Genomic DNA, 21,837 nt, shown 5'->3' with positions numbered 1-21,837 from the left:
ACAAAGGGAAACTCTGCTGGGGACTTCTGGGAAAGAATTTCCTCTCCGATAAGAAAAGAGCAAAATGAAGAAAGACCCTCCTTTCCTTTCCTTCCTGCTTTGGATATTGGTGTGTGAAGAGGTGATGAGTGAGCTGTGGCAGTCATCTTGTGACATTAGGTGACTTACTGTGTGAAATGGGGGTAGAAGGAGGGTGCAAAGATCCTTAGTCCTTTATGACAACTTTAAAATAGCAAGTACACCCTCGAGTCTCCAATTTCCATAGGTCTTTTAGGTAAACAATGTTATTACAGTCTGAACTGCTGTAGTGAAGGGTCTGAAACTGTCCTAATGGATCCAGTTGGCTTTGCCCTTTAGAACTAAACTCCAGGGTTGAGTACACTCATGGTCATAGCTCAGTTTCACCAGATCCTCCTAGCTCTGTTACCCTGGGCAAGTGACTTAACTTTTCGAAGCCTGTGTTTTCTTGTCCGTTAAAAAAAAAAAAAAAAAAGTAACATTACTTAGCGATTTTTGAGGAAAAAAAATGTAATTCATTGAAAGTGCTTCAGTACAGTAATTTGCTGTTGTTATTAACATTATCTACTCATTTCTTTAGGATTCATGTGATCCTCTAAAAACAGGGGAAAGGCAACACGAGCAAAAGGCAGAGAGTTGGCAGCACCTAATTAAAGGCCACCAGCTGGGCACAAGAAGAGCAGAAGATGATCTGAGCGTCAGAGCTGACCGCAAGCTGCGGATGAGTCAGTGCTTCAGAGAACAAGCTCCGTGGAAGCCTGGGGGCCTGGGCTGCCAGTGTGATTGGCAGACTCCTAGCCGTGAACCTTCTGATCCATGATTCATGACTCACACCTTTCCAAGAGCATAGACTCTACATTCGGTCATCTCATCTTTTTAAAGGAAGTGGGAAGCTGTCCCGGGTCCAAAGGCACGGAGACAGTGGCCCGGGGGCTATTGATGTAAGAGACTGGAAGGATTCAAGAGCAAGGGCATCTCTGCCTTATGTTTACTTTACAAAGCAGCTGTTGGTCATGTCTATAGCGGCCTGAATGGAAGGCAACAGAGCGGGAGGAGCGGGAGGAGCGGCATGAGCGGAAGGAGCACCAGATGGTGAGTCAGTGGACTTGTGACTCCACCATGTGACCCGGGCGAGCTTTCTCTCCGCCGCAGACCACAGGCTCTCCGTGCCGGCTGCGGGGATGCGGGCTGACCCCGAGCCCTGCCCGGATGGCTGTGACCGACGGAAATGCATTTGGCTGCAAGTAACTGGAAATCCAGCAGACGCTGGCTCAGGCAAGCAAAGGTTTACTTTCCTCACCTAATGAAAAGCTCAGAGGGAGGCGGTTGTAGGTCTTGGTTTAGTGGCTCAAGAAAACGAGGGCTCTCGCTGGCGTGTCTGCAACTGCCACGGCTTCTCCTCTTGGCTTCGGGTCACAGGCTTCGGTTCTTCTCCTCGTAGGAAGGAGGCGGCCGGGCGGCGCCAGCCATATTGGCCCCCGCGCCCCTTAACCCGGAAGTGAAAGCTTTCCCAGGCCCTCCGGAGAGCTCCCCTCACGTCTCATTGGGCAGAGCGGGTCACATGACCCATCACATGGCCGCCTCCGCCGCAAGGGATGCTGGGAGAGGGAGGATGTGGGCGCCAGCGGGAAAGGTGACAGGGACGGGGTAGTGGCCGTTGGGGGGCTGGTGCCCACGGGGTTCCGGAGCAGCAAACCCTAAATCCTGCCCCCGCCATCGTCCACCCATGGGCCTCCCGGTTCCAGCGTGAGATGTGAGGACGAGACCTGAGTTCGAATCCCGACCCCGACACGGGCCTGGAGCTGGAAGCCGTCTGCTGACCTGTGGCCCTGGCGGAGCAGTGGGGCCTTCCTTGGAAAAGGCTGTGGGTGGCACGTCTCCCTGCTGACGTCGTTTTTGCCTTCAGATACCCATTTGCCATCTTTTGGTGACACATTTTGGGGCAAAACCTCAGGATGTCGGCCGTAAGGAAATGAGGCATCGCAGCAGAGGGGTGAAAAGCTTCGGTTTTGGAGTCGGCGCTTCGTCATTTTGCTGGGTGGCTTTGAGCAAGTCACTTCACCTGTCTGAGCCTCCGTTTTATGTAAAATGAGCACAACAGGCTCTGCTTCTCGGTGCTGTGTGTGGATGAACAGGCCGGGGACAGGCTCCGCGGGGCCTGATGCCTGGGAATCCATTCAGCAAAGGGTCGTCGTTATTAGAATATCAAAACTCCGGATGGACCATAAACTTTTTTTGTGGGAAGAAAACAAAAGGCTGTGTCTTCCCTGAAGCCAATTCTAGTTTTCTCTCCTTATAACCCCCAGGGCACTCTCCATGAATTTCTCATGGTCTGTTTTTGTTGTAGCTATTTGTTTTCTGGTCCGGAAATAGCTATTTATCTACTTATATAGTCTGGGTCTTTTGGTTGAAAGTGACAGAAGCAAACCAAACTCAAAAGTGGCTTAAGAAAAAAAAAAAAGAGAGAGAGAGAGAGAGAAAAGTGTATATGTGAATGCATTGGTTTACATAAATGAAAAGTTTTGAGATGGGTTCAGCTTCAGGAATGGCTGGATCCGAATGTCTACCTATTGTTTAGGAATCGTGATCTCTCCAAATCTCAGCGCTGTTTTCTTTTGTGTCAGTTAGGGTCACCCCATAGGGTGGCAGAGATAGTCCCCAGCATTCCCCAGGCTTCCGTTCTCCCATTCTGGATAGAAGCAGACTTTTCTGTGTAGCCCCAGCACGTGTCTGGGGGTTGGCTCTGGTTGGCCGGATTTGGGTCACAGGCCCATCCCAGAACCAATCTCTGAGGCTGGGGAATGCAGTGTGCTCATTGCCCAGGCCTGATCCGTCTGCAGCTCTTGTTGGGAAGATAGCCTACTTCCTCTTGCCAGGTGGAGTGATAGTGGGGGAGGAGTGGTTCTCCAAAGGAAAACCAGGGTGCTGCTACCAGAAGGTGGGGGGCGGGGGGATGGATAGTGACCAGGTACAAACAACATTTGGCAGTGGAATAACCCCCCACCCCCCCATTGGCCAATTATCTCCACTCCCAGGCCTTGTTTGGACAGGCTTGGTGCTCAGTGTTTGTTAAAAGAATGAGTGATGGTACAGGTAAACTACTAAAATAAAAAAAAAGGTCCATCTGATTTATCAGGAGGGGCATGCTCTTAGAGATAAGTTCCTAGGAGGAGCAAGGCACCTACTGATTTCCCGTGTCCTGCCCATTTTTCTTCTAAACGCGCAGGTTGGCATCATTCCCAACCGCCAAGCCTTGACTCGGCCTGCCAGGCTGCAGAGCGCTGCTGCTACACGGCCAGGTCCCACAGTGGGTCCCCGCCCGCCACAGGCCCGGACAGAGAACGCTGAATCAGGAGTGGCTCACTCTGTCCCGTGGAAAGCGCACAAGAGCCTCTAGCCCAAGGAGGTGATGAGCAGGGTCTGAGAGAGGCAGCCGTCACTGGGTCTCTTTCCTCCTCGTTTTCCTTCTCACGCTTCCGCCCCATTCTTTCCACATCAAGAACTTCTGAAGAATCCTCTTCATGCCTGAGTCACACACAGGGATCCTGCAGGTGGTACCTGGAGGGCAGGCGGGCTCAGGGGCTGGCAGACAGGAGCACCCGCACTTGGTGTAAGGGGGCCCCTGGGCTCGGCTGCAGCCCGCTGTGGCCCCGTGAAGGTGTGGGCGCAGGGTAGCCAGACCTTCTGATGGTGTTAGATCGACTTCACCTTTTAGAGAGTTTTACATTCACAGAGAAATTGAGTGGAAGGTACCAAGTTCCCATACACCCCCTGCCACCCCATGTGCACAGCCCCCCCCCCCCCCCATCGACATTCCCTGTCAGAGGGTACATTTCTTACAATCGATGGACCCACCTGGACATGTCATTATCACCCAGAGTCCCTCGTTCACGTCAGGGGCCACTCTTGCTGTTGGACCAATGTACAATGACATGGATCTATCGCTGTGGTACCATACAGAGTAGCTTCACGGCCTGTTCATCCCCCTCTCCCCTTTAACCCTTAGCCACCATTGATCATTTTATTGTCTCCATAGTTTTGCCTTCTCTAGACCTTTTGATTTTTTTTTTTTTTTTTATTGCTTTTCCTTGCAACATCCATGGCTGCGACTCTGAGCAGCTGATGCCCAGGCCAGTCTGGTTAAATATTTTGAATATTATTCCTGGAAATAACCCTCTCTTTAAATGCTGATGATAAATTCTAATTTTATGAAAACGCCATGTAGGCAAATCAAAGTCTGCAGGCCCCACATTTGGCTCATGGGCCACCAGGTTGAGATGACAGATGTGGGGATTAAGAAGAGAGGGGTTGGAGCCTGGTAGATCTATTCCAGCTCTACCACTTCCTGGCTGTGTGACCTTGGGCTAGTCCCTTTGCCTCCCTAAACCCATCTGTCAGGGGAAGGCCTTGAGTATGTGATTACCAAGGGGGACCCACCCAGTGCCAGTGGCTGAGGTTTGATGTCCTGGCATTTTCACAAGTTCCCTTGGATCATGCAACAAACCACAACGTAGATGTATTGCTCTTGTAAAATTCAAAAACAATAAAAATATCAAAAATCCTCAGAAATATGCAGACTTTTGGGGTAGAGAGAAAACAAAGACCAATTGAGACTTGACGCCTGTCTGGTTGGGCAAAGGGAAAACCAGTTTCTCTGCATCCCAGAAACCCAGCATGACAACAGCCACTTTGACGAGGGCTCATGTTGTCGACTCAGGGTTAGGAGCCAGGTTCTGGAATCCCGGTTGTACTATGTATTAGCTGTGTGACCTTGAGCAAGTAACTCAACCTCTCTGCGCATCAGAGCTTCAGGGGTGCTGTTCTTATCATGGTCTGTGTGACTGGTGCCCCCTGAGCTGGGCAGCGCCTGGCTGTCCCTGGCGACCCTGAAGTTTTCGTCTGGAAAATGAGGATAATGTTTTTGAGGATTAACACATACAAAATGTTTGAAGCAGTGCCTGGTGCAAGGCAGCAGCTTCCTAAGTGTCTGGCAAGAGAAGTATTATTATTTGTGCTCTGTGCCACCTGCTTTACCTGCATCTAGCGCTGCTGTGGTATGATCATTCCATTTTAAGGAAGAGAAACTCGGCTTAGAGAGGGGCAGGAACTCACCCAGTGTCAACCAGCTAGTAAGTAGTAACAACAATGAAAGCAACAAGGTGGAAAGGCCTGGAACGTCTGACACTGATTGAGCGCTGGAGCTGTCACATGCTGGGCCCAGCCCTTGGAGTGTGGGCGTTCTCTCTCCAGCCTGACTCCTGGCTCCAGCACCCTTGCCCACTACCCCCCCCCCTTTCTTCCCCCCCCCTCCCGCCCCCAGAGGGTCAGAGTTCAGTGGCAGCTGGGTTCCCAGCGGGCAACCTGGCCCTGTGACCAGAGCTTCACCCCTTCTTCCCTTTTATCCTCAGATTTCAAAGCACTTTACACTCACACTCTAATTAGAGAAGACACCTTCCTGCACTCCCGAGAGGCAAGTATTTATAATTAACTGCCTCTGTGAGGCTGCAGGGCATGGGGCTACAAACACTACTAATTCCAGGATATACTCACAGGATGTGGCCAGGACAGCCTTGACCGCCACCTACTCAGAGGCCCTCCCAGACTACCTGATTCAAAGTCGTTTCCTCCTCTCCCTCTCCACCCCCCACCCCTCTCTCACCTGCTTTGCTTCTGTGCACCACTTGCCAGGTTTTTAAAAGTCATATATTTATTTAATACCACTTTGACTTACAATGATAGCAGCAGCAACATGTATAGAGCATCTACTCTGTGCTGGTTCTCCACTTCAATCCTGGGGGCACAGAGAGAGGTTAAATAACCTCTGCAAGGTCACATAGCTAGTGAGGAAGTTGTACTTGATTGCTTCTTTGTTTATTCATTTGTCTGAGTGTTTACTGTTTGTCTCCTCCACTCATCCATCCGTCCAGCCAGCCCTCTGTCTATCCATTTAATTTAACAAAAACTGTATACCTGGCTGGGCTTTGGACCCTGAGGACACAGAGTGATCTTGTTCACTGCTGCATCCCCAATGCCCAGAACAATGCCTGCATGTAGTAGATGCTGGATAAATATTTGTGGGTTGAATGGATTCAGGATCCTGGGCTCAGCCTGTGTGAGAGGACCATCTCTGTGTAAATATAGGCATCTCTTCCTGTGCCCAAGTGAGAAGGAAAACCACAGTGACTCTTCCCTAATTCTCCACACTCCTTCGGATCTCCATGCCTTTGCTTGGGCTTTTCCCTCTGCTGGCCTTTCCTTTCCCCTCATGTAGATCAGGGGTTGGTAAAGTATGGCCTGGGGGCCGAATGTGGCCTGTCACCTGTTTTTGTAAATAAAGTTTTACTGGAACCCAGCCACATCTGTTTGTCTAAGTACTACCTATGGCTGCATTTGATCTATAACAGAATTGAGTAGTTGCAACAGAGATCCATGGAGTCTGAATATTTATTCTCTGGCCCTTTACAGAAAAAGTTTTGATGACTCCTGATTTAACTAATTTTTCCATATCCTTTAAGAATGAGTTGAGGGGCACCTGGGTGGCGCAGGCAGTTAAGTGCCGCCTCTTGATTTTGGCTCAGGTCACGATCTTAAGGTTGTGAGATGGAGCCCTGCGTGGGGCTCCATGCTCAGCATACAGTCTGCATAAGATTCTTTCTCCCTTTCACTCTGCACCTCTTGCTTAATGCTCTCTCTCTCTCTCTCTCTCAAATAAATAAATTTTTTTTTTTTTTTTTTTTAAAGAAGGAGTTGAAATGCTTCCTTCTCTGGGAAGCATTCTGTGATTTCTCAGGCTGGGTTAAGAGCCACTACTATGTGCTTCCATAGCCCCACGCTTCCCTCTAAAATAGTGTTTCTCAGCCTACCTGCATTCCAGGAGCCCTTTAATCTTTTTTTCCCTAATAGCCTATTCTTCTCCACCAGTGAAATTTTAATATACAGATAAGTAGTATATCTATTTATGTACTGTTCCCTTTGGAGGGCCATTGTAATATCCCCAATTTAACCATTGTAATATCCCCAAATTTTTTGTCCCTGTTGAGAGCACATGCTAACTCTTATTGCCTTGTATTCATTCGGTTGTATGGAATGCATTGTGCACCTACTATGTGCTGAGCCTTGTCCTAGGCACAGAGGACACATGGTATACATACCAGACACAGCCCCTGGGTCTAATCATCTGTTCATGAGAATCATCCCTCATTCTGAGCAACATGGAGTCAGGGACTCAGGTAATTAAACTTTACATCAGAATTGTTTCTCAGGGCCTGGCACATAGTAGGTATTTAGCAAGTTCAACAACTGGTGAATGTAAGTAGTTATGGAAATGTAAAGGCACAGGATTGATGGGATGATTGGGAAAAGTAAAGTCGCACTGGAATAGAGACAGGGATTGTTGGACTGATGGTCCCTTTCTTTTTTTTTTTTTTTTTGATGGTCCCATTTTGGAGATTTTCAGTGAGCCCATGGCCAGTCAGTCAGTCAGTCAACAAACACTAATTCATCACATAATCTCATCTGGTAGACCATGGTGGGGTACCATCCTTCCCAAGGCTGTGATACAAATGTCGCAAACTGCCCGTTCCAACTATGGGTGTGTATTTTTGGTTGCTCTTCACAGTGTTAAAGAATAACACGCAGAAATTAGATGGGTTGCCAACCTTTAGAAATTGGAAGACTTCATATAAAAATCTGAATTTCTGTCTTCTCTGGAACAAAAGGGAATGATCTGACAGCCTTGGACCTGCACTCCTCACTGGCAGGAAACAGATGGGACATACATTCACCAGTTTGCCCCAGTCTCTACACCTCCCTGCTGTCTGCTCTGCCTTGAGCCAAGAGTCTGTTGCTTCCTGTATACCTGGCCCCTTTCCCTCTTGCCAGGCTCCTAAAGGCTTTTGAGCTTTTGATCCCCAGGGTCTGCTGGTAAGAAGATCATAGTTACCCCTTACGTACCCCAGGGGCACATCTATGGCAGGCCCTGCCCTCTGGCTTCTTCTGGAGTCTGGCCTGGAAAGGTGGCATTAAGGGTGGGTGGGGAGAGAGAAGCCAGGGTGTTCCTCCCCACTCATGCCTCAGGCATTAGACATGCTCCTTGGTGGCTGCAAACCGTCCTGGCCTAGCCCTCCCTGGCCAGCTGGGTGGTGGGATTCAGTCCCGTCTTCTGTCTACAGCCCCAGAGCTAGCAGCAGCTCCCTTGCCCCTCTGTTGTTTAATACGGGGGCCCACACATAACCGGCCCCCGTATTAAATTCTCTCTGCTGAAGGTCCTGAATGTGTGGAGGCAAGTGACTCTTCCTCTCTTGGAGACAAAAGAATGTCAGGTTCAATGGTCTCAGAGGCCTCTGGTCACTGCCAGTTGCTGAGGATCCTAGGGAAGAGATGGCATGTTGGATTTCTAGGCCCCGCCCCCCCCTCCCCCCACCCCGCCCCAGCCAAGGCCGACTCCATAGGAGGCCCTGGTGAGGCAGGAAGGCAAGTTCCTTCTGGAGTTGCTGGTACTGGACACTTGGGTGAAATGGGGCCAGGGAGTGAGATCAGTACTGCTGTGGCCACACGGGAGGAGAGGGGAGGCCGTAGTGTGCAGCTGGAGCCTTCTCCTGGCTGCTAGGAGGGGCAGGACATGGGCTCTGAGGTGAGAAGCCAGGAGATGGAGCCTGGCATCTTCTCAGCTCTCCATCTAGAACCCATTAGGTGACTGGGCCTCGCCAAACCAGAGGGCAGAGTTGGGGAGAATATCTGTGGGCTTATCTGCTGGAATATAAACGGTGTGGCCCTGTTTCATTGTTTTGTTGAACTCAGGAAATTGCAACCCTGTGCTCATGGTGATCACATTGGTGGAGGATGATTAGGTAAAGATCAAAGAACAAAAGAAACTATACCAAATGTCTTTTATGCTTCCTTTCGATGAGGGAGTTCAGGGAGTTCTTCATTTGTTGTGTGTGTGCGTGCTTATGCACGTGTGTGTGTGTGTTATGTGTGCTTCTATACTGCATCTAGCTGGGTCTTTTAGTAAATGGGAGTCTACAGTATGATGTAACTCTGCAGGGCAGCTCGGTCTTTGGGAATAAACATCTTCCTAGCTGTTTGGTTGTCTGTCCTCCCCACCACATTGGTTCCTCTAGCGGAAAAGCAACAGGCCTACTTTGCTCTCCGTGAACTCATGTGCATAGGTGTGAAAGTATTAAAGAAAGTCTTGGTACAGCATACATGAAAAGTGACTCCAATGGATTAAACACTTGAGCGTAAGACCCAAACCCACAAAATTCCCAGAAAGAAATTCAGGCAGTGAGCTCCTTGACATCAGTCTAGGCAATGATGTTTCAGATTTGACATCGAAAGCAAAGGCATCGGGATCCCTGGGTGGCGCAGCGGTTTGGCACCTGCCTTTGGTCCAGGGCGCGATCCTGGAGACCCGGGATCGAATCCCACGTCAGGCTCCCAGTGCATGGAGCCTGCTTCTCCCTCTGCCCGTGTCTCTGCCTCTCTCTCTCTCTCTCTCTCTCACTGTGTGCCTATCATAAATAAATAAATTTAAAAAAAAAAGAAAGCAAAGGCATCGAAAGTAAAAATACATATGCAACTAATGAATTATTGAACACTACATCTGAAACTAATGATGTACTATATGTTGGCTACTTGAATCTAAAAAAAAAAAAAAGTAAAAATAATCAAGTGAGACTCCATCAAACTAAAAAGCTTCTGAACAGTGAAGAAAGCTACCAAATGAAAAGGCAGCCAACTGAATGGGAGAAAATACTTGCAAATCATATATTTGAAAAGGAGCTAATATCCAAAGTACATAAAACCTTATATAACTCAAAAACAATTGATTAAAAATGGGCAGAGGATTTAAATAGACATTTTTCAAAAGAAAAATATGTACAGATGGCCAATGGAAAGGTACTTAACATCACCAACCATCAGCAAATCAGCACCACAATGAGATATCGCCTCACACCTGTCAGAATGGCAATTATCCCAAAGATTAGAAACAACAAATATTGGGGAGAATTCGAAGAAAATGGAACCCTTGTGCACTGTTAGGGGGAAGGCAAACTGGTACAGCCACTGTGGCAAACACTATGGAGATTCCTCAAGAAATTAAAAGTACAACTAACATATGATCCAGCAATTCCACTTTTGGGTATTTATCCAAAGAAAATAAAAACACTAATAAAAAAAAAGATACCTGCACTCCCATGGGCATTGCAGCATCATTTACAATTGCCAAGACAGGGATCCCTGGGTGGCGCAGCAGTTTGGCGCCTGCCTTTGGCCCAGGGCGCGATCCTGGAGACCCGGGATCGAATCCCACGTCAGGCTCCCGGTGCATGGAGCCTGCTTCTCCCTCTGCCTGTGTCTCTGCCTCTCTCTCTCTCTCTCTCTGTGACTATCATAAATAAATAAAATAAAAAAAAAAAAAACAATTGCCAAGACATGGAAGCAGCCTGATGATCTACCAACGGATAAATGGGATACAGAAGATCTGATACATATCAGAATATTACTCAGCCATAAAAAGAAGGAAATCTTGCCATTTGTGACAACATGAATGGACCTATGTTATGACAACATAATGCAAAGTGAAATAAGTCAGAGAAAGGCAAATGACATATGATCTCACATGTGGAATCTAAAAAAAAAGTTCATAGATATAGAGAACAGATTGGTGGTTGCCAGCAGCAGGGAGATAGGGGTGAAGGGGTGAGGGAGGTCAAACGGTATAAACTTCCAGTTATAAAATAAGTAAGTCATGGGGATGTAATGTACAGCATGGTGACTACAGCTAATAATATTGTGTTGCATATTGCAGAGTTGCTGAGAGTAGATCTTTTAAGATCTCCTGGCAAGAACAAAATTCTGTGACTATGCATAGTGATGGATGTTAACTAGACTTACGTGGTGATCATTTTGTAGTATATATATATATCAAATCATTATGTTGCACAACTGAAACTAAGATGTTATATGTCGAATATACCTTAGTGAAAAGAAAAAAAGAAAAAAGGAAGTATCTTGAGTTACAGTTGGTTTGTTGCCCTGCACGGTTCTGACGTCACCTCTGAGATCGCCTCTGGACATTTGCACACACTGCTTCCTCTGCCCGGACAGCCTTTCCAGCCTCTTTGGCCCAGTTAATACCTTATCCCAATTCATATCTCAGCTCCAGTGTCATCTCCTCAGGAAAACCTTCCCTGGTTTTCCAGACAAGATTCAGTCCCCTTGTCAAATGTTCTTACATCATCCATTCATTCATTCATTGTTTCTTTCCATCATTATCCAATAAATAGCACCTACTCTACTCTAGGATTTGTTCCAGGCACTGGGGACATAAACTTTGCCCTCACTGAGCTCACATTTAGGGATTATTCAATAAACAAGCAAACAGACATGTGCTATGAAAGAAACAAATAGGGTGATGCTGTGAGAATGACTGGTGGGAGGGGGTGGAGGCCTCCCTAAGGAGGTGGTGTCTGGATCAAGATTTGAATCAAGAAGCATCAGCTGGCCATGGGAAGATCTGGAGAAAGCATACCAGTGAGAGAGAACAGTGAGTGCAAAGGCCCTGAGGCAGGAACATGCCCAGCACATTGAGAAACAACTAGGAGGTCACTGTGGCTGGACCACAGTGGGGAGAGGTGAGCCCAGAGAGGTAAGGTGGTAGCAGGCTGTGCAGGGGCTTGAGGCCTCAAGGAGAACTCTGCATTTTGACCTGGAGCACAGGGCAGCCGTCAGAGGGTTTTCACAACAAGGTCTTGTGCTCCTTCATAATTCCAACATTCACCATCGTTTGTAATTCTACTTCTGCGTGACTACTGGAGTGTTGTCTGGCTGTCCTTCTGAGTTCCCAGAGGGGACAGCCACGTCCCTTCGGATCCCCAAAATCACTGTGTCGGACTCATAGCACATGTAGGTCCCAGGCTGGGTGCCTCCCTGGAAACAGACACTGAGACAAGGATTCAAGTTGTTTAGGAGGTGATCCCAGGAAGTAAGGGAGTGGGGACAGGAGACAGGGAAGGGAATACACGGTACCTTTTGAACAGGTTACTGCTGGGAAACTTTATCCCACTGGGGAACCGTGGGGCCCGTGTGAACATGTCTCCATGGTATTCCCACCAAGAGGGGAGGAAACAGAGGTTTCTCTCCACCACTTCTCATAGGCATGAACCCTTGGGCACTTCTGACTCTCCCACATGGGCCGGGTGGGTTGTGGAGTCCGGAGAGAAGCCTCGGCAGAGAGACGCAGGCGCTGGCGACGGGGAGCCACTGGGTCGGCGCGCAGAGGGGTGCAGTCTATATTTAAGTAAATAAATGACTGCTTACTGGTAGAAGAGCTGAGAAGAGGGCCTCTGAGCACATTAGCGTGGGCACCACTTCCTCTTGAGTTTTCAGCGAATCCTCAGAGTTCCTTGGGGCGGGGGGGTTGGTTTGTGCTCTAGTCTCTTGGTTTTTGTGTGGTTGGGATAGAAGTTTCTGGAAGCCTGCCCTGCCACCCCATGAGGCTGGGCTCACCACATCCTGGGAAACCAGGGAGAGGAAATCTGGATTTTTCTCTAGGAAGCAGATCCCTCAACAGTCCGCAAGACTTTATCAGCATCAGGCCCTCGCTTACTTGGGTGGGCAGCCCTGATGGTGGTGGGCCCTGCGTTCCAGGAGCGAAGCCCTGCCCTACTTCCCCTGCCTGGGAACGCTGGACTGCACTTGGATGGCACCGTGGCCACCTGCCCACCACCCGGAAGCTGGCCTGGCTGGCAACAGGCAGATGGGCAGGAAGGCAGGGGGTTGGACGTGCCCCTCACCGCCTCGGGAGGGAGGGTAGTGGCCGGGGTGCACTGCAGAAACGTGATGAGGTCACAGTCCCTTGGGGTGTCGCCCTGGTCTTGTGGTGCAAGACCCCTGGACCTCACATCCACATTGCAGCCAGCGGGAAAAGGAAAGGGGGAAAGAGCACTTCCCTACCCTTTAAAATATTACCCGAAACTTATCCCCAGAGCTTAGGATCACATCCCACAGGTCACATCTAACTGCAGGGGAAGCTGGGAAATATAGTCTTTCTGGAGGCAGCCCCGGGATCAGCTACAAGTCCCCTGCCAGGCGACTAGGGGAAGATGGATGCTAAGGGACCAACTAGTAGTCTGGACCACATCCCATTTCACAGATGGGGAAATCAAGGCAGAGAGTGGTTAAGTGGCTTCTTCAAGGTCACACTAAGGATATACAGTAAGAACATGTATGTAAGGTGCAGGTGCCCAAAGCCGGCCTCACCCCTTGCCCGTCTTCCCATACATCCTTTTAGTACCATCCATTGCAACTTATCAGTTTCGAGGGTCTCCTTTGGAGGAGGATGCTAGATGTTTCCCCACACCTCCCAGACTGATGCGTTTTCTTCAGCCCCTGACACCCACACCCTTTAGGTCGTCCAGGCGTGACCTCGAAATATCCCAAAGGTTTTCAGGATCATTTCTCAAGCAGCGCGAAGGACCCATGGCTCTGGCTTTCCTCCCTGCCCACTTAGTAGGACATGTGTCGAGGCAAGTTCTCAGCCAGAAAGATCCCCCTGAACCTCACGGAAAGCCGACTCCCCGCTGAGCGCCGAGCCCTACACAGAACCGAGATGACGAGAGTCAGAGCCCAACCTCCTGAGCCAGCCAGGTGCCCCTGTTTGTGTCCTTTTCTGTTTTAACCTTTTTACTGCTGTGTTAGATTTCTGGAAGAAGCTGAGGTCTACGCTCAGACTCTCTTACCTTCTGATGCAGAACCCTGAATCTGTTCAGGGATGGAAGGTGATAGTTTCATCCGAGGGGAGGGAGAGATTGGGCCAACACAGGGGCACCTGTGTCGCTCAGGTCAGGATCTCAGGGTTCTGGGATGGAGCCCCGAGTCAGATTCTCTGCTCGGCAGGGAGTCTGCTTCTCCCCCTCCCTCTGCCCCTTTCTCTCTCTCTCTCTCTTTCTCTCTCTTGATCATGCTCATGCATGCTCTCTCTCTCTCTCTCTCTCTCTCTCTCAAATAAAGTCTTTTAAAAATATTAGGCTCAAACAGTCATATAACCTTTGCTATAATACCTCCGTTTTGCCAAAAGGCACTTCCCAGCCTCCTTTGCAGCGTGGAGCAGACACGTGATCAGTTCGGGTCAATTCGATGTGAAGGGAATCCCTCCAAGAAGATTGTGGGAAAGATTTCCTTTCCAGATTGAAAGGATTGAAAGAGCTCAAGGAGAAAGGACATTCCACCCTTCCCCAGCACTTCTCTTCCTGTCTCGAACTTTATTAAGAATGTGATGCTTGTGACTGTGGCAACTATCTTGTGACCGTGAGGCAACAAGACTAAAGACAAAGCCAAAACACAGGATGGCCAAGCAGAGGGTTGCTAGTGGCCAGATACTGGATGACACAGATAGATGGCTGATAGAGATGCTGCCTTGACCCTGAAACCATCTGCTTCCAGACTTTTTGTTCTCTGAAAGAATGGAATGCCTTTCCTATTTAAACCACTGTTAGTGGAATATTCCGAAATTTTCAGCTGAGGGCATTCCTAACGGGTACACTTGCGCTCAGTCCACTATATTTTGGCCCTGGAAATTCTACCCAAATCCCAGATGGCAGGACTGTTCCTGACTTCCCTGAGCGGCCACCCCTCTACTGAACCTGGCCCCCTTGGAAGCCGATGGAGAGCAGAGCCCGATGAATCTACTGGGATCCTTGCAGGATGGGTGGCCGGAAAGAAACCCGCATAATACTCCTTGGGAGAACTCTCCACATTTACTCAACTGCAAAGGGCACACCATTTGCTTATATTTTGAAGCTTGGATTCTTTGAGGCATTATCGACTCAGAGCTGCAGAGCATTCGGAGAATTTCTGAGTTAATGAAAGTGTCGGTAGCGACTAGAACGCTTGGGTGCAGATAAGAGAATCACGATGACTAGCAGCTTTATGTTCGGTACAGCCGGCCGAGGGCTTTAATAAACACTTCACTTACTCTAACTCGTTTCATCTTTACAACAACCTCATTAAGGTGATACTTATCTTTTCTCCATTCTTCAGACTGGGAAATTGAGGCACAGAGCTAGTAAGTGACATAACGGGGATGCTAGGTACCCGACTCCAGGGTTCATGCTCTTAGCTGCCACTCCATAGGGCCAGTTAGCAGTAGCTTCAACCATATGCATGGCTATCATTTTCTTTTCTTTTCTTAAGCTTTTATATATTTATTCATGAGAGACACACAGAGAGAGGCAGAGACACAGGCAGAGGGAGAAGCAGGCTCCATGCAGGGAGCCGGATGTGGGACTCGATCCCGGACCCCAGGATCACGCCCAGGGCCAAAGGCAGATGATCAGCTGCTGAGCCACCCAGGCATCCCTCTATAATTTATTTTAAAAGAAGTTTGGTGTGGTCAGCCCTGGAGTCCTCTGCCCTTGCCCTTTGCCATCTTCAGCACACCGGCCTTGTGCCATCTCACTGGCCCTAGATGGCAGCTGGGGCCAAGCATCCTCTTCTCCCATAGCTGTGTCCAAGGCAGGAAGCAAGGAGCACTGGGCAGCACTGGCAACCGTCCTTAGGGGAGAAAATCTCCCTGCAGCGCCCGTGCAGTGAACTCCCTTGGGGTGTCCTACTGGTCAGAACCAGCTGATGTGCTCATCTTGGACCAATCCCTGGCAGACCAGGATAGGTATGTCATGATTGGCTAGATCAATCACATTCATTCCCCGGGGGCAGGGCAAAGTGTGATTAATGCAAATCAGGGTTCAGCTAGCCCAGAAGAAGGGGGTGACCATTGGGTAGACACCAATGATGTCCACAGGAGACTGACACTTACTGAGCAGATACAGAGAGCCAGTTTCTGTCTTAAGCTCTTTGCATATATTATTTCAAGTCCTCATGGTGTTATTTATGATGAACGATTAGAAGCCCAAAGAACTTAAGTGACTTACCCCAAATCACCTCAACAGGACAGGAGAAACCTGGATTCAAATGCAAGCTCCTCATACCCACTGTCAACCCCAGTAGGTAGGGTTACCAGGTAAAATACAGGATGCTCAGTTAAGTTAGAATTTCAGATGAAGAAAGAAAATATTTTAGTACAAGTATGTCTAAATGTTACACGGGACATACTTATCCTAAAAGAAATTTTGTTGTTGATCTCCACTTCAAATTTAACTGAGCATCCTATATTTTTACTTGCTAAATTTCACAATCCTACTAGAGCCCCCAGGAAGGAAATCTAAGTTGGGGTGGGGCTCAGCCATGTTTGGCTGGTATAGTAAACACCAAGGAATAGTCTTCAGTTCCACAAAGATATAAGCACTCTCCCATTTTTCAGGACACCTGACCCCCTCTTGGATTATTGTTATCCTCTTTCTGAGAGAAATACGAGTATGGAGAGAATGTCCCTGCTCTCAGGAAAACAGCTGTGTATGCATGGTGATAAATGGCAACTGGGATCTGGCCTGAGGACTAGGGAAGCAGTAGGGAGAAGCGGGGAGTGGGGAGAACCAGAGCATCCCTTTCAAACCCTCCCACCCCCCCCCCGTTGATTGTTGCCCGGCAGATGGTAGGCCCAGCCCAGTCAAATCCTCCAGTGCTTTAAAGGAGGTAGGGATCTGGGTTTTTATGTAAAACATCCCTTGATTTGTGATCATTGGCTCGAATTTTATTGAAATGCCATGTGGGCCAAAGGAAACATATCTGCAGGCTTGTGGACACCCAGGGGGAAAAAACAATCTCTGCTGTTAAGCTTTGAAAGAGGAGACCGCAAGAGGAGAAGCAGCCCTGGCAGCTGGAGAGTGCAGCCAGACCTAGGTTCCAGTCTCTTCCCTTCCAGAGAACTGCTGTGTGACCGTGGGTGGGTTGCACAACCTCTCTGTTTTCTAAACCGTGTAGAGGATGTGATCACACGCAACCATCTCACTGTGTAGCTGTGAGGCTTCCACGGGACAAGCTGACAGAGGTGAAGTGCCTGGTACCTAGGGAGTGGGTGCTAATCCTTTCCCTTCCCTGGGAAGGGCTCACACCAAGTTCACTTCAAAGATGACTTTTTTTCCCCAAGTTCTTTCTCCCTTCCTCTCTCCCTTTTCCCCTTCCTCTCTCCCTCCTACTTCCACCTCTTTTCCTCCTCCTCCTTTTTCTGCTTTTTAAATTAAACGGTGTGAAGATTTAGGGCCAGGTGTCAGGAGACCTGGACCAGGCCCTGGCTCTATTCCAACCTCGGAGTGAGACATTGGGGGAAGGGTCTCTTCCGTGCCGGGTCTCAGTTTCTCCCTCTGTGAAATGGGCAGCTTTGAGCGGAGATGCAGAAGGTCTTCCGGGTGCCAGGGTCACGCAGTTCTGTGGAGCCTTAGCACGGAGGCACGAGGGGAGGGCTGGCGGCCTCGGTGGAGATGGGAGGGGTGGCTGAGTCAGAGGCACTCTCCGTGCTGGGAGCAAGGGAACCGAGCAGCAGACGGTGCCCGGTGACCTGCAAGCCACAGGAAGGCAGCAGCCTGTGTCATCAAGGAGCCTGTAAACACCCTCCAAGGAGAGCAAGGTCCCTGCTTGTCTTGGATCCGACCACAGGCCCATCCCAGGGATTTGGGGGCAGAGCTCTTAATAAATCATCCTGCCCAGAACGTGGAAGCCTGGAGCCATCCCCCGGGCTTTCTGAGATCTGACCTCTGCTGACCTCTCCCACCCACCTCCCTCTTGCCAGGCCAGAGATTGGTGAGTTTCTCGAACACACAATCCTTTTCCTGCCTCTTCGGGACTCTGCGCCAGCTATTCCCTCTCCCCGGACAGTCCGCTCCTTTTCTCCAGGCTTCCCCAACATAATGCTTCCTTGTAGTTCAAATTTCAGCTCAGAGATCACCTCCTTCTCCGTTCTTCTGGCAAATGCAGCCCCACCTATGGTCCTGTTCTCTTCTCTGCAGAGACTCCCCGCCATCTGTGAGCCGTGTTGAAGGGCTTGTCCCTTTGCTCCGTCCGCCCTCCTCTGGAGGGTGGGGACTGGGAGGGCCACTTCGGCTGGTCCAGCCCATTCACCGAATGAACGAATGCATGAATGAATGAATGAAGCTCTCAGGAGGGTTCCAGGTAAACTTCACTGGCCCGGGGAGCTCAGCGTCCTTTCAAAGGGATATCAATGGCATCAGGTCTCTTTGCTCAGCCTCAATCCTCCAATATCTCTCCATTGTACTTAGAAAAAAAGCCCAGCCTCCACCCTGGGCCTCACAGCTCCCCCTGGGATCCAGGCCAGCTGAGTGCTCTGACCCCTTCCCCTCCAGGCCTATCCCCATCCCCACCCCAGCTCCCGCCTCACTGGCCTCCTTTTGTTTCCTCACCACACCAGGCCTGTTCCTGCCTCAGGGGATGCACTTTCTGTTCCTAGTGCCTAGAATGCTCACCCCAGGCCCTCCTGCCCTTCACCATTCAGCGGCCTCACCTCAGATGGGCCTTTCCTGCTTCTGGTCTCCCCCTCCCCCCCACCCCGCTGGGTTCCTCCACAGCACGTACTACTATCTGAAATTATCTCATTTATTTACAGATGTTTGGTCAACCTTTAGCTGAGTTCATGGACATGCAGAATGAAAATGGCTTTCCCCAGCTCCCCTAGAAGGGAGGTGCAGCCGTATCACCGAGTTCCAGCCAACGCGTTGTAACAGGGAGCGTGTTTGGCAGTTTCTGAAACCCTTCCTGGAGATTTAGCTGTGGCTACCCTTTACCCGTCATCTTCCCTTCTTCGTCCTGCTGCCTGGAAGGCAGACGAGAAGGCTGGTGCTGTGGCCTCCACCTTGGATCGTGAGAAGGAGGGTCACACCCTAGGGATGGCAGTCATGAATGAGAAGGAGCCTGGGACGGCACTGAGAGCTTTGGGGAGTCTCCAAACCAGCCCTGAACTGCCTACATCTGGACTTCATTCACACAAGTGAAAAACTCTTTTGTATATTGTTGATTTTTTCAAATTAAGTTTAGTATATTTTATTATGACTACATATGTAGGTCCTAGCGGTACACTCTAATGCAAAATGTCAGCTACAACACATGCTGCATTTTTTTTATTTTAAAATGTGCTTGAGGGGCCCTGGGTGGCTCAGGGGTTGCCCATCTGCCTTTGGCCCAGGGAATGATCCTGGGGTCCTGGGATCGAATCTCGCATCGGGCTCCCCGCAGGGAGCCTGCTTCTCCTTCTGCCTGTGTTTCTGCCTCTCTCTGTGTGTCTCTTATGAATAAATATAATATTTAAAAAGAATAAATAAATAAAATGTGCTTGATATGTCTTTATCTACTTTGTCCAGAATTTCAGCTGCAGGCCAGAGAGGGGGAGCCACTTTCCTGAGGTCACACAGCAGAGGAAGGGGAGAGCTGGAGTTTGACTGCAGGGCCCCAGATCCTAACCCCAACCCTCATTTCTCAGAAGCTCTCAGCTTGAGGTGTTACCAGGCTTTCTCCAGTCTTGGCCAGGACAATGGGTGGTGTGGTCTACATCTACTCTGCGTTGTTTCTCAGAGGCCAGACTATACTGGGAAGACCCCAACTGAGGGATTGGGTGGGAGGGGAATCCCAGTTCTGCCACTGGCAAGCTGTGTATCGGGGAAGACCTCAGCCTCTGTGAGCCTCAGTCTCCCTATCTAGTAACACCCTGGGCCGGGTCAGGTGCCCTGTGGGTTCCCTGAGGTGCTCTACTAAAAACATTTGATACCTCAAGGAGAGTAGAGCACTACACCCCACAAAGTGGAAATTGCTGAATTGCAGGCAGTGTCAGCGGTATTAGGAAGTCGGGTGCTTGGTGCAAACTTTGCAATCAGTTCTGGGTTCAAATGCTGACCCCATACCTGGCAGCTGTGTGACCCCGGGAGAGTCACTTCCTTTGCCGCAGCTTTCCTTAGTGTCCTCACTGGAGAACGGGGATTTGTTCATTCCTCACATTTGTTTTTGTTTCTTTTTTTTTCTTTAAAGATTTTATTTATTCAACAGAGACACACACAGAGACAGAGGCAGAGACACAGGCAGAGGGAGAAGCAGGCTCCCTGCGAGGAGCCTGATGTGGGACTCGATCCCAGGACCCCAGGATCGTGGCCTGAGCTGAATTCAGATGCTCAACTGCTGAGCACCCCGCCCCCCGGCGCTCCATTCTGCACATCTGTTCAGAGCACCCCTCATGTCCCTCTCAGCTTCTGGTGGTCACCTGAGGTCCCTGGCTCACGGCCCCTTCCATGTCTGCTAGGCGAGCCCCTCTGGCCTCTGTTTCTGTCACTGGGTCTCCTCTCCCTGCCTCCTCCTCTTCCCTAATCAAACTCCTCCCTCGACCCCCACCTTCTAAGGATCCTGGGATTGCACCAGGCACACCCAGGTAACCCAGGGTCATCTTCCACCTCAAGCTCCTTAACTAAGTCACAGCTACCAAGTTCCTTTGGCCATAGAAAGTACCTGTCATAGGTTTGGGGGATTCAGAGGTGGGCATTTGGGGGGGGGGGCGTCGTTCAGCTGCCCACAGCATGTAACAGGATCCTGCTAGAACCTACATCAGATCCTGTGTCCCTTCTGTTCAAAATCCTCCCTTGGCTCCCGCCCTGCTCTGAGCACCTGCAAAGCCCTGACACATCTCCCACCTTTTCCCCTCCTCTTCTCCTCCTCCCTGCTGTGCCTCAATGGTCCACGTAAGCTCCTGCCTCAGGGCCTTTGCACACACTCTTCCCTGCGCCTAAAACCTTTCACCCTACCTCTTCCTAAGGCTGGTTCCTTGTCATCCCTCAGGCCTCGCCTCCTCAGAAAGGCCCTCTTGGACACCACCCTCTCTAGAACAGTCCTTCTCTCTCCCACGGTCACAGTTTGCACAGTCTGAAATCACCCTGATGGTCGTCTTTCTTATTCATTGTCCCCGTCTCCCGCTAGAGTGTTAGCTCCTAACGACCCAGGAGGGGCTGGGTCTGTCTGGTTCCTGCGTGAAGGACAGGGCCTGGCACATAGTAGGTGCTCAGAAAATACTTGCTGCATGAGTCCATGTGTGGCCAATTTCAAATGTCCCTCAATGCTGCTGTGAATAAAATATAAATTCATTTATTTATTTTTTTTAAGATTGATTCATGAGAGACACAGAGAGAGAAAGGCCAAGACACAGGCAGAGGGAGAAGCAGGCTTCCCGTGGGGATCCCGATGCGGGACTTGATTCCAGGACCCCGGGATCACGCCCTGAGCCAAAGGCAGATGCTCAACCACTGAGCCACCCAGTTGTCCCAAACACAAATTCATTTAAAGGCGTTCTGACCTTCTCAGTGACTTTTTGGCTTAATTTTCTTAGCCAGAGATTAAAACACTGCCTTCAGATGTAAAAAGCTGGTGAGGCAAGCAAGGACTCAGAAAGGCCCAGAATAGAGCCAGGGGTCTCCTAAGGACAGGAGCCTCCAGGAGTGGCAGTGGGTTCTTCTGGTAAAGAGCAGGAGCATGGAGCGTGGCCACCTGGGCATGAGGTGATTTCTCTCTGTGCCTCAGTTCCTGCATCTGTAAAACGGGGAGCATAACAGGGCTCACCTTGTAGTGGGGACCTCAGCGCTATTGACATTTGGGACCAGATAATTCTGTGTTGTTGACACTGAGCAACATGCCTGGCCTCTACCCACCAGATGCCAGTAGCATGCCCCCCAGTTGGGACAACCCCAAATGTCCCCAGATGGAGCCTAATGTCTCCAGGGGGGCAAGACTGCCCTTGGCTGCCTCATGGGGCCATCCTGGGGGTTGAGAGGTAGGGTGGACATGGCATCTGGCACAGATCCTGGCGCTCAGCAGCTGGTCAGGGAATGGGAGAGCTGCTGTCTGGTAAAGAGGGTGGCCAGGCTGGAATCCTGG

The 21,837-nt window shown here is 50.0% G+C and overlaps 2 long non-coding RNA genes across 4 annotated transcripts in view; one reads left to right on the top strand and one right to left on the bottom strand.

The window, feature by feature from the left end:
- The window catches only part of LOC144298515 (uncharacterized), a 30,420-nt gene extending 28,897 nt beyond the window's left edge, over positions 1–1,523 (bottom strand). For both annotated transcript variants that reach the window (XR_013365447.1, XR_013365448.1), the window contains exon 1: positions 1,319–1,523. This is a non-coding gene — a long non-coding RNA (uncharacterized LOC144298515). The remainder of the gene's footprint in view (positions 1–1,318) is intronic.
- Positions 740–19,260, top strand: LOC144298514 (uncharacterized). 2 transcript variants are annotated; one of them, XR_013365445.1, is made up of 3 exons: positions 740–1,293; positions 17,925–18,087; positions 18,539–19,260. It is a non-coding gene; the product is annotated as an uncharacterized LOC144298514 (long non-coding RNA). The 2 variants fall into 2 exon arrangements; XR_013365446.1 differs by lacking the exon at positions 740–1,293 and adding an exon at positions 16,569–17,718.
- The last annotated feature ends 2,577 nt before the right edge of the window (positions 19,261–21,837 follow it).

Source organism: Canis aureus, chromosome 26 (assembly GCF_053574225.1).
Source record: "Canis aureus isolate CA01 chromosome 26, VMU_Caureus_v.1.0, whole genome shotgun sequence".
NCBI lineage: Eukaryota > Metazoa > Chordata > Mammalia > Carnivora > Canidae > Canis > Canis aureus.
This window is presented reverse-complemented; position numbering and strand designations above follow the sequence as displayed.